Here is a 12286-nt window from a genome sequence, read left to right as displayed (position 1 = left end):
AACTCTGCAAGGGTCAACTGTTGGGTGGGTTGCTTGTGGGTATCATGTTGTCCTCTGCTGCGCGGAGCCAGGAGCTATGATGAGTGCTTTATTTTTTTTTAAATTTTTAATATTTTTATTACATATTTTCCTCAATTACATTTCCAATGGTATCCCAAAAGTCCCCCATAGCGCCCCCCCACTTCCCTACCCACCCATTCCCATTCTTTTGGCCCTGGCATTCCCCTATATTGGGGCATATAAAGTTTGCAAGTCCAATGGGCCTCTCTTTCCATTGATGGCCGACTAGGCCATCTTTCGATACATATGCAGCTAGAGACAAGAGCTCCGGGGTTCTGGTTAGTACATCATGTTGTTCCAACAGTAGGGTTGCAGATCCCTTTAGCTCCTTGGGTACTTTCTCTAGCTTCTCCATTGGGAGCCCTGTGATACATCCAATAGCTGACTGTGAACATCCACTCCTGTGTTTGTTAGGCCCCGGCATCGTCTCACAAGAGACAGCTATATTTGGGTCCTTTCAGCAAAATCTTGCTAGTGTATGCAATGGTGTCAGCGTTTAGAAGCTGCTTATGGGATGGATCCCTGGATACGGCAGTCTCTAAATGGTCCATCCTTTCATCACAGCTACGAACTTTGTCTCTGTAACTCCTTCCCTGGGTGTTTTGTTCCCAATTCTAAGAAGGGGCACAGTGTCCACACTTTGGTCTTCATTCTTCTTGAGTTTCATGCGTTTAGCAAATTGTATCTTATATCTTGGGTATCCTAAGTTTTGGGCTAATATCCACTTATCAGTGAATACATATTGTGTGAGTTCTTTTGTGATTGTGTTACTTCACTCAAGATGATGCCCTCCAGGTCCATCCATTTGGCTAGGAATTTCATAAATTCATTCTTTTTAATAGCTGAGTAGTACTCCATTGTGTAAATGTACCATAATTTCTGTATCCATTCCTCTGTTGAGGGACATCTGGGTTCTTTCCAGCTTCTGGCTATTATAAATAGGGCTGCTATGAACATAGTGGAGCATGTGTCCTTTTTACCGGTTGGGACATCTTCTGGATATATGCCCAGGAGAGGTATTGCTGGATCCTCCGGTAGTACTATGTCCAATTTTCTGAGGAACCGCCAGACTGATTTCCAGAGTGGTTATACAAGCTTGCAATCCCACCAACAATGGAGGAGTGTTCCTCTTTCTCCACATCCTCACCAGCATCTGCTGTCACCTGAATTTTTGATCTTAGCCATTCTGACTGGTGTGAGGTGGAATCTCAGGGTTGTTTTGATTTGCATTTCCCTGATGATTGAGGATGTTGAACATTTTTTCAGGTGCTTCTCTGCCATTCGGTATTCCTCAGGTGAGAATTCTTTGTTCAGTTCTGAGCCCCATTTTTTAATGGGGTTATTTGACTTTCTGGAGTCCACCTTCTTGAGTTCTTTATATATATTGGATATTAGTCCCTTATCTGATTTAGGATAGGTGAAGATCCTTTCCCAATCTGTTGGTGGTTTTTTTGTCTTATTGATGGTGTCTTTAGCCTTGCAGAAGCTTTGCAGTTTCATGAGGTCCCACTTGTCAATTCTTGATCTTACAGCACAAGCCATTACTGTTCTATTCAGGAATTTTTCCCCTGTGCCCATATCTTCAAGGCTTTTCCCCACTTTCTCCTCTATAAGTTTCAGTGTCTCTGGTTTTATGTGAAGTTCCTTGATCCACTTAGACTTGACCTTAGTACAAGGAGATAGGAATGGATCGATTCACATTCTTCTACATGTTAACAACCAGTTGTGCCAGCACCATTTGTTGAAAATGCTGTCTTTCTTCCACTGGATGTTTTTAGCTCCCTTGTCGAAGATCAAGTGACCGTAGGTGTGTGGGTTCATTTCTGGGTCTTCAATTCTATTCCATTGGTCTATTTGTCTGTCACTATACCAGTACCATGCAGTTTTTATCACAATGGCTCTGTAGTAAAGCTTTAGGTCCGGCATGGTGATTCCACCAGAGGTTCTTTTATCCTTGAGAAGAGTTTTTGCTATCCTAGGTTTTTTGTTATTCCAGATGAATTTGCAGATTGCACTTTCTAATTCGTTGAAGAATTGATTTGGAATTTTGATGGGGATTGCATTGAATCTGTAGATTGCTTTTGGCAAGATAGCCATTTTTACAATGTTGATCCTGCCAATCCATGAGCATGGGAGATCTTTCCATCTTCTGAGATCTTCTATAATTTCTTTCTTCAGAGACTTGAAGTTTTTATTATACAGATCTTTCACTTCCTTAGTTAGAGTCACGCCAAGATATTTTATATTATTTGTGACTATTGAGAAGGGTGTTGTTTCCCTAATTTCTTTCTCAGCCTGTTTATTCTTTGTGTAGAGAAAGGCCATTGATTTGTTTGAGTTAATTTTATATATCAGGCTTAGGAGTTCTCTGGTGGAATTTTTAGGGTCACTTATATATACTATCATATCATCTGCAAAAAGTGATATTTTGACTTCATCTTTTCCAATTTGTATCCCTTTGATCTCCTTTTGTTGTCGAATTGCTCTGGCTAGGACTTCAAGTACAATGTTGAATAGGTATGGAGAAAGTGGACAGCCTTGTCTAGTCCCTGATTTTAGAGGGATTGCTTCAAGCTTCTCACCATTTACTTTGATGTTGGCTACTGGTTTGCTGTCGATTGCTTTTATCATGTTTAGGTATGGGCCTTGAATTCCTGATCTTTCCAAGACTTTTATCATGAATGGGTGTTGGATCTTGTCAAATGCTTTTTCCGCATCTAACGAGATGACCATGTGGTTTTTGTCTTTGAGTTTGTTTATATACTGGATTACATTGATGGATTTCCGTATATTGAACCGTCCCTGCATCCCTGGGTGAAACCTACTTGGTCAGGAAGGATGATTGTTTTGATGTGTTCTTGGATTCAGTTAGCAAGAACTTTATTGAGGATTTTTGCATCAATATTCATAAGGGATATTGGTCTGAAGTTTTCTATCTTTGTTGAGTCTTTTTGTGGTTTAGGTATCAGAGTAATTGTGGCTTCATAGAATGAGTTGGGTAGAGTACCTTCTGTTTCTATTTTGTGGAATAGTTTGTGAAGAACTGGGATTAGATCTTCTTTGAAGGTCTGATAGAACTCTGCACTAAACCATCTGGTCCCGGGCTTTTTTTAGTTGGGAGACTATTAATGACTGCTTCTATTTCTTTGGGGGATATATTGCTGTTTAGATCATTAACCTGATCTTGATTCAACTTTGGTACCTGGTATCTGTCTAGGAACTTCTCCATTTCATCCAGGTTCTCCAGTTTTGTTGAGTATAGCCTTTGGTAGAAGGATCTGATGGTGTTTTGGATGTCTTCAGGATCTGTTGTTATGTCTCCTTTTTCATTTCTGATTTTGTTAATTAGGATGCTTTCCCTGTGCCCTCAAGTGAGTCTGGCTAAGGGTTTATCTATCTTGTTGATTTTCTCATAGAACCAGCTCCTTGATTGGTTGATTCTTTGAATAGTTTTTCTTGTTTCCACTTGGTTGATTTCACCCCTGAGTTTGATTATTTCCTGCCGTCTACTCCTCTTGGGTGAATTTGCTTCCTTTTGTTCTAGTGCTTTTAGGTGTGTTGTCAAGCTGCTAATGTGTGCTCTCTCTAGTTTCCTTTTGGAGGCACTCAGAGCTATGAGTTTTCCTCTTAGAAATGCTTTCATTGCATCCCATAAGTTTGGGTATGTTGTGGCTTCATTTTCATTGAACTCTAAAAAGTCCTTAATTTCTTTCTTTATTCCTTCCTTGACCAAGGTATCATTGAGAAGAGTGTTGTTCAGTTTCCATGTGAAGGTTGGCTTTCTATTATTTATTTTGTTATTGAAGATCAGCCTTAGTCCATGGTGATCTGATAGGATGCATGGGACAATTTCAATATTTTTGTATCTGTTGAGGCCTGTTTTGTGACCAATTATGTGGTCAATTTTGGAGAAGGTACCATGAGGTGCTGAGAAGAAGGTATATCCTTTTGTTTTAGGATAGAATGTTCTGTAGATATCTGCCAGATCCATTTGATTCATAATTTCTCTTAGTTTCTCTGTGTCCCTGTTTAGTTTCTGTTTCCATGATCTGTCCATTGATGAAAGTGGTGTGTTGAAGTCTCCCACTATTATTGTATGAGGTGCAATGTGTGCTTTGAGATTTACTAAAGTTTCTTTAATGAATGTGGCTGCCTTTGTATTTGGAGCATAGATATTCAGGATTGATAGTTCCTCTTGGAGGATTTTACCTTTGATGAGTATGAAGTGTCCCTTTCTGTCTTTTTTAATGACTTTGGGTTGGAAGTCAATCTTATCAGATATTAGAATGACTACTCCAGCTTGTTTCTTCATACCATTTGCTTGGAAAATTGTTTTCCAGCCTTTCATTCTGAGGTAGTGTCTATCTTTTACTCTGAGATGAGTTTCCTGTAAGCAGCAAAATGTTGGGTCTTGTTTGTGTAGCCAGTTTGTTAGTCTATGTCTTTTTATCGGGGAGTTGAGTCCATTGATATTAAGAGATATTAAGGAAAAGTAATTGTTGTTTCCTGTTATTTTTGTTGTTAAAGTTGGCATTCTGTTCATTTGGCTGTCTTCTTTTAGGTTTGTTGAGGGATTACCTTCTTGTTGTTTCTAGGGCGTGGTTCCTGTCCTTGTATTGGTTTTTTTCTGTTATTATCCTTTGAAGGGCTGGATTCGTGGAGAGATAATGTGTGAATTTGGTTTTGTCGTGGAATACTTTGGTTTCTCCATCTATGTTAATTGAGAGTTTGGCTGGGTATAGTAGCCTGGGCTGGAATTTGTGTTCTTTTAGTGTCTGTATAACATCTGTCCAGGATCTTCTGGCTTTCATAGTCTCTGGTGAAAAATCTGGTGTAATTCTGATAGGCTTGCCTTTATATGTTACTTGGCCTTTTTCTCTTACTGCTTTTAGTATTCTATCTTTATTTAGAGCATTTGTTGTTCTGATTATTATGTGTCGGGAGGTATTTCTTTTCTGGTCCAGTCTATTTGGAGTTCTGTAGGCTTCTTGTATGTTCATGGGCATCTCTTTCTTTAGATTTGGGAAGTTTTCTTCTATAATTTTGTTGAAGATGTTTGCTGGTCCTTTGAGTTGAAAATCTTCATTCTCATCCACTCCTATTATCCGTAGGTTTGGTCTTCTCAATGTGTCCTGTATTTCTTGGATGTTTTGAGTTAGGATCTTTTTGCATTTTACATTTTCCTTGATTGTTGTGCCGATGTTCTCTATGGAATCTTCTGCACCTGAGATTCTCTCTTCCATCTCTTGTATTCTGTTGCTGATGCTCGTATCTATGGTTCCAGATTTCTTTCCTAGGGTTTCTATCTCCAGTGTTGCCTCATTTTGGGTTTTCTTTATTGTGTCTACTTCCCTTTTTAGGTCTAGTATGGTTTTGTTCATTTCCATCATCTGTTTGGATGTGTTTTCCTGTTTTTCTGTAAGGACTTCTACCTGTTTGATTATGTTATCCTGTTTTTCTTTAAGGATTTGTAACTCTTTAGCAGTGTTCTCCTGCAATTCTTTAAGGGATTTTTGTGCTTCCTCTTTACTGTCTTCTACCTGTTTACCAGTGTTCCTTTGTATTTCTTTAAGTGTGTTATTAAAGTCCTTCTTGAAGTCCTCTACCATCATCAGGAGATATGCTTTTAGATCCGTGTCTAGCTTTTACGGTGTGTTGGGGTGCCCTGGACTGGGCGAAATGGGAGTGCTGGGTTCTGATGATGGTGAGTGGTCTTGGTTTCTGTTAGTAAGATTATTACGTTTACCTTTCGCCATCTGGTAATCTTTGGGGTTAGTTGTTGTCGATGTCACTGTTTAAAGATTGGAGCAGAAGCTGTGTTCCACTCACCAGCAGTCTCAAAATCCTGTGGCGGGGGTCGTGGGTAGCTGGCGGTACCCCAGTGCTGGTCCAGCCGGAAGAGGCCTGTGGTCCTACTCAGGCCGGTTTTCTGCTTCCCTAACTAATGCAGTCTCAGTTCCCGCGCGCAATTGGATTGGAGCAGAAGCTGTGTTCCACTCACCAGAAGTCTTAAGATCCTGTGGCGGGTGTTGTGGGTAGCTGGCGAGTGTCAGCAGACCCTGCGCCCTAGCTACTCTGGTGCTCTTCTGACACCGGAAGAGGCTTGTGGCCCTACGTAGACCGGATTTCTGCCTCCCCAACCAAAGCAGTCTCAGGTCCCGCGTGATTGGACCACTCACCAGCAGAAGCTGTGTTCCACTCACCAGCAGTCTCAAAATCCTGTGGCGGGGGTCGTGGTTAGCTGGCAGGTGTCAGCAGACCCTGCGCTCTAGCTCCGGTGCGGCCGGATGAGGCCTGTGGCCCTACTCAGGCTGGTTTCTGCTTCCCTAACTAATGCAGTCTCAGGTCCTGCGTGCAATTGGATTGGAGCAGAAGCTGTGTTCCACTCACCAGAAGTCTTAAGATCCTGTGGTGGGTGTTGTGGGTAGCTGGCGAGTGTCAGCCGACCCTGCGCCCTAGCTACCCCGGTGCTTTTCTGACCGGAAGACGCTTGTGGCCCTACCATAAAATAGACTTTAACTAAAGGTCTGCAGTATGGCTGGAAAGTAAGAAGTCTACCAACCAGACATTAGACATTGTGAGGAAGAAAAAGGGATACCATGATTGGAGTTTAGGGTGACTGAGAAAGTTTCTGCTGATGTTCATTCACCAAGATTGACCTCCAAGTAGGTGCCATTCCTATAGCAAAGGTAGACAAACCTGATTTAAAACCAGCCATTAAGCCTGCCCCCCGCCTCCTATCAAAGAACTAAGGAGTAGTTCCAGTTTACAGCTCAGGGTCATAATCGTCATTACATCTTGGTCCATCATATTAAACCCTCTGTGCTCTTATTAGGAAAATCTTAATTCTAACAGGTGGGCAAGATGGCCCTATAAAATAACTCTTTGAAAACAGCACTGGTATACTTAAGAAATAATGCTGGTTATATTTCTACTGTGTAAATCTCCCAACTGCCCAAGAGACCAGACTTGCAATCTGGTGTCTCTTTTTAAATTACTCAAAGTGTAATCTCAGGCTGGAGCTAAAAGAAATTTAAGGATGACAGATTATGTGGAATGTCTAAGCCTAAGGTTAGTAAAATATTCTATATGAGGTGACCATATCTTGGGTGTTAGCCTCTTCTAGACCAGTTCTCTTACAGTCTTTCCTTTATGAATCTTCAAGTATGAAGTGATTTCTAAGTGAGAAGGCATATTACTTTTATAACACAACTAATACTTCTATTGTCTCATGATTATGAAAATATACACAATAAATAATAACTTTATCTAATGAACCGTTATAAAGCCCCGCTCCTCCTCCGATCATAGGGAAAGTCTGCAAGGCTTGCTGTGGCTTGTTTTGAGCTGAGTGCAGCCATGCCTGGTCTCTGCCCCTCTTGTATAGTGTTTGGTTAGGCTCCTGTAGTTGAATGAAGCCTTTTAGAATGGCTGTGGCTTCGAATCCATACTTGGCTTCTCTCTCAAATGCATGTAAGCTCACAAAATGACTCTTCAGAGAACAGTAAAAACCATGGGGAATGTGAAAATTACAGCTTGGGTTTCAGAATATTAGTGTCTCATTTGCTTCCACCTAATTCAAAATAGCAAGCAAAGAGGAAAGGCTCTTCAGAGAGGAGAGAGATGACAGTCCTTGGCTACTGCCAGTGGTATTTACTTAGTCTTCCCTCAGTTGGTTAGAGAATAGTCTTTGAACTTCTAACATCTACCTCCTCTGAATTTAGATGTCTAAGAAATGAGAACCTTTAAGACACCATGATGGTCTGTTAGGAGTTCCTAGTTTAGTTGGAAGGGTAACAATAATGTATTATACCTGGCCTGGAGGTACAGGTCTGTGTATGCAGTTACGATTTCAAGTTGGAAGCCAACCAGACGGACATAGCAAGACCCTATGTAAAATAAGCTAAGGGGGTTAGTCCAGAGAGAGCTCAGGCAGTTCAACCCCCCGACCCCTCATGATAAAAAGAAACTATGTATGATGGCACACTTGTAATTTCAGCGCAGGGAAACAAAGAAAGGGGGATGTTTGGGGCTCATTGGCCAGCTAATTTAGTTTCAGACCAATGAGAGGCCCTGTCTCATAAACAAACAAACAAGCAAGCAAACACATAAAAAATGTACCTGTAGAGTGTTTACTTAGCACGTACAAAACCCTAGGTTCAAGACCCTGTTCTATAGAAATAAATGAGAGATAGACAAACAACAGACAATCAGACAGAGAGACAGACTGACACAGGTTTATATTTAAAAAAGAAAAAACCAGGTGTGATGACTCATGCCTATAATCACAAAGTCAAGAGTGTGAAGCAAGAGAGTCACTATAAGGAGCTTGAGGCTAGCCATTCTGTCTTGAGAGAAAGAGAAAGGATGGATGGATAGATAGATAGATAGATAGATAGATAGATAGATAGATAGATAGATAGACCAGGCAGGCAGGCAGGCAGACAGACAGACAGACAGACAGATAATGGTATCACAGGCCTTTAATCCCTCAGTTGATAAATGGACATAGAAGGACCAGGAATTTGAGGCCAGCTCCACTACATTATAAAGCTTGAAACTACACTCAACTACATGAGACCCCATTCCATACAAAACAGGGACTGACCTACCTTATCTTGAAGAAGTGGTACCCATGCCTTGCATATGAACTATCCTTCTCATGAGCATCTCTCTGTTAAATACCATGCTTAAATGTTACAATTGCCCCTCAGTGAACTCCAGCTCACTTCTCTGTGAGCTCTGTTTCTGAAGACAGGGAGAAGTGTTGAGAGCACAGCTCAGAGTGAGCTTTGCCAATAAGTGTGAAGTCCTGGGTTCAATACCTGCTGCTTCAAAAAGTAAGCAGAGAAAAGCTCCATTAACTGTTGATCTCAAGCTGGGTGTGGTGGTGCAGGCCTTTTTCCAGCCGTGGGGAAAGCAGAAGCAGGCAGATCTCTCGGAGTTTTAAGACAGCCAGGGCTTCACAGAGAAACCCTGTCTGGAGAAAGAAAAAAGAAAACAAAAAGTCAAACTCGGTATAGTGACTCCCATCTGTAATCTACGTACTTAGGAGTCTAAGACAGGGGGACAGCCATAAGACAGCATGGGTTACAAGTGGGACCCTACATATATTTATGTGTGTGTGTGTGGGTTGGGGGGAGACTACAGGGATACATGTAGGAGAAAAACTGTGACTTTTAAGTTCATTTTTTTTTTAAAGTTTTTGTTGTTGCTTTAATTTTAGGTTTAGGGAGAAAGAGTAAACGCTATGTAGGTTGCTACTTAGTTTAGATACTTTGATGGAGACTTAAGGTCTTAATTGATGATAGAAAACAAGATTCCACCTTCTATCCAGTTTCTCTCTGTGAGGCCTGCTCCCTCCACTCCTCTGCTCTTTCCTTTTGGCCAGCACAGCTCCCATCTTCACACAGTACTGGGCATGAGCCCCTGAGCCTAGATCTCAGCCCTCCTCTCCATCACCAGCATGCATCCTGTATCATAGGGGCAGTCACTCTTGAGGGTTGTTTGTTTGTTTGTTTGTTTGTTTGTTTTTAAGATAGAATTTCAATGCATAATCCAGACTGTACAGCCCGGAACTCACTGTTTACCCTCAGCTGGTCTCAAACTCATGGAAGCCATCTTGCTTCAATCTTGAAGGCTAACATTACAGATGTGCTCTTGAAGGCTGACATTACAGACGTGCTCACCGTGCTTGGTTTTAGGAGCCCTACTTCTCAGGAAGAGTTTAGATATTTCTAGAAAAGGATGGAAGGAAGAAAACGGTTAAGAACAGGGGGGAGCAAGGTCTGAAGGCAGAATGAGTAGACTCTGTTTTGGGTAGGGCATGGAGGGGATAATGGGTCAGAGGACATGTTTGGTCAATGTCTCCTGCTGTTCACCCCTCCCCTTCCCTTCCCTTTCCCAGAAGGCAGTATTTATACTCATACGTGTTAATGGAATAGTGCTGTTCTCTTACCACTTCACACCCCAATTAGGAACAACAAATCTATAACTCTATATAGATAGCTATAATATCAGCATACTTAAAACGTCCAATAGTCATATAAGCATTTATCTCTAATTAATGCTATCTTCCTACTCAACTCAAGTCGGTCTGGATCATGCATTCAAAACTGTTGAAAACACTCATGTGTCAGTTATGCCTCGGAGACTAGTTTATTGTACGGGAGAGCAAAATAAGGTGTTGTGTTGTGTTGTGTTGTTTTGATCACTAGCTAAACACCTGGTTAGCCAGGAACCTAACCATAGTTTGACTTCTTCGTTGACAACACTTTCTTTGGTTTCTATAAAAGTATAGGCTAAGTGCTCCGTCGGTCGGGGAGGAGGGAGAATTTGAGTTATAGATAACTCTCAGGATAAAAAGAAATCATTCCTAGCCCACCCTCAGAAATAACCCTATTAATATTTGAGTGAATAGGTATTTTAAAATTTTCAGTCATGGTCACATTAACATATGACTTTATTTTGTTTTATTCAATACTTTTCCCCCTTTGGGACCACATCATACTTTATAGCACAAGCTGATATTAAATTTGCTCCTTAGCCCTGGCTAGCCTCGCCCATGCTCTTTCTACCCCAGCACTGGGAGGTCATGCTGTGTATCCCAGGGTAGCCTGATATGTTTCTGAAAAGCTTTCTTCTTAAATCCCTCATATCTTCAGCCTCATACCCTCATGGTAATTTTGAACTTCCCCAGAGTCCTGCTTGCTTGCTTGTGAGACAACTTAGGCTAGCCTCAAACTAAGCTAGCGCTCTCTCTCTCTCTCTCTCTCTCTCTCTCTCTCTCTCTCTCTCCCCCCCCCCCCCCCACAGGATTTCACTATGTAGCCCTGGGTGTCCTGGAAGATAGTGATATGTAGACCAGGCTGGTCTCAAACTCACGAGGAGCCACCTCCCTCTGCCTCCCCGAATGCTGAGATTAAAGGTGAGCATCCCTATACCTGACTTGGCCTCAGACTCCTTATGTAGCAGGAAATAGGCGTGAATTCCTGATTCTCCTGCCTCCACCCTCCCAAGCGTTGGAAATAGACATGCACCGCCATGCCTTGCCTGTCCCAACCTTGGACCCTGGATACATTTCCCATATTTTCCCACATTACACAAGGCTTGCCTGGCCCATTTGAATTTTTTTTTTTTCAGTGTGTAAGGAGATCGCTATCAGCTCATTTCTATTCCTGTTTGGGCACCTGAATGGGGCAGTTCCTTCTATTGTATGGCCTTTCCTCTGGGTTAATGTGAATCTGGGAAATCTGACTGAGATACACACCAGGAAAGTTGGAAACAAGCTCAGAAGCATGAGCAGAATCTGCTGAGTGTTGGCAGAAGGCAAGGCTCAGCCATGCACAGCTGTGTCGATGGACGGTGGCTTTGTGCCATGCTGATTGATAGGCCAACATATAGATAGCTTTACTAAAAGTCAGTTTGCTTTATAAAACGGAAGATGGTTCAGACCAACAGCCATCCTCTGGATTACCAACTAAAACGGAGTGGATGTCCTTGTTAGTAGAAATATATAAAGAATCTTAATTTTGATGCAAGATGGAGTTTGACTTTTCCCTTCTATAGTAGCCACATGAAACCTTTAGGGTAGTCGTCGTCATCATACACAGGATTAAGTTTATTCAGGTTTCTGATGTACTAAGCCCAATAATTTGTTGGTGGGAAGGGGGCAGAATAATTCTTGAAGTAGAATCTTATGTCATATCCCTCACCAGCCTGAAACTTATTTGTAGCTCAAACTAGCCTCAAACTCCGAGCAGATCCTCCTGCCTCCGTCTCTTTTTGAATGCTAGGAGTATAGGCATCAGCCACTGTTTGACCAGGCACTGACTGATGTTTGTCCATATTATCACATTTAAACTGAATAGAAACTCCCACAACTAAGTACAATTATGTTTTAAATTATTACGTGTGTGTGTGTGTGTGTGTGTGTGTGTGTGTGTGTGTTGCACATGTGTGCAAATGTGTGCCATGTGGAGATGAGAGGGCAGTTTGTGAGAGTCAGTTTTCACTCCTATAATACGGGAGTCTCAAGGGTCAAACTCAGGCCATCAGGTTGGCAGAGTAAGCACCGTTATCAGCCGAGCCATCTCTCTGACTCTAGACACCGTTACTGTCACCACTGTACACATAAGGAATTAGCTCATGCTTAAAAAAAAAGTACCATGGAGATAAGTAATACAGAGATGACACAAAACTGTGGGTGTGCTATAGATTTGAAAGT

The 12286-nt window shown here is 41.8% G+C and overlaps 1 protein-coding gene across 1 annotated transcript in view; it reads left to right on the top strand.

Moving 5' to 3' along the window:
• Deptor (DEP domain containing MTOR interacting protein) overlaps nt 1-12286 on the top strand; it is a 148692-nt gene that overhangs the window by 52171 nt on the left and 84235 nt on the right. The gene's annotated exons all lie outside the window — the stretch shown is intronic.

Source organism: Mus caroli, unplaced genomic scaffold (assembly GCF_978045245.1).
Source record: "Mus caroli unplaced genomic scaffold, Mus_caroli_1 scaffold_16, whole genome shotgun sequence".
NCBI classification, from domain to species: Eukaryota; Metazoa; Chordata; class Mammalia; order Rodentia; family Muridae; genus Mus; species Mus caroli.
The sequence above is the reverse complement of the archived record's forward strand: the minus strand, read 5'-3'. Positions and strand labels throughout refer to the sequence as shown.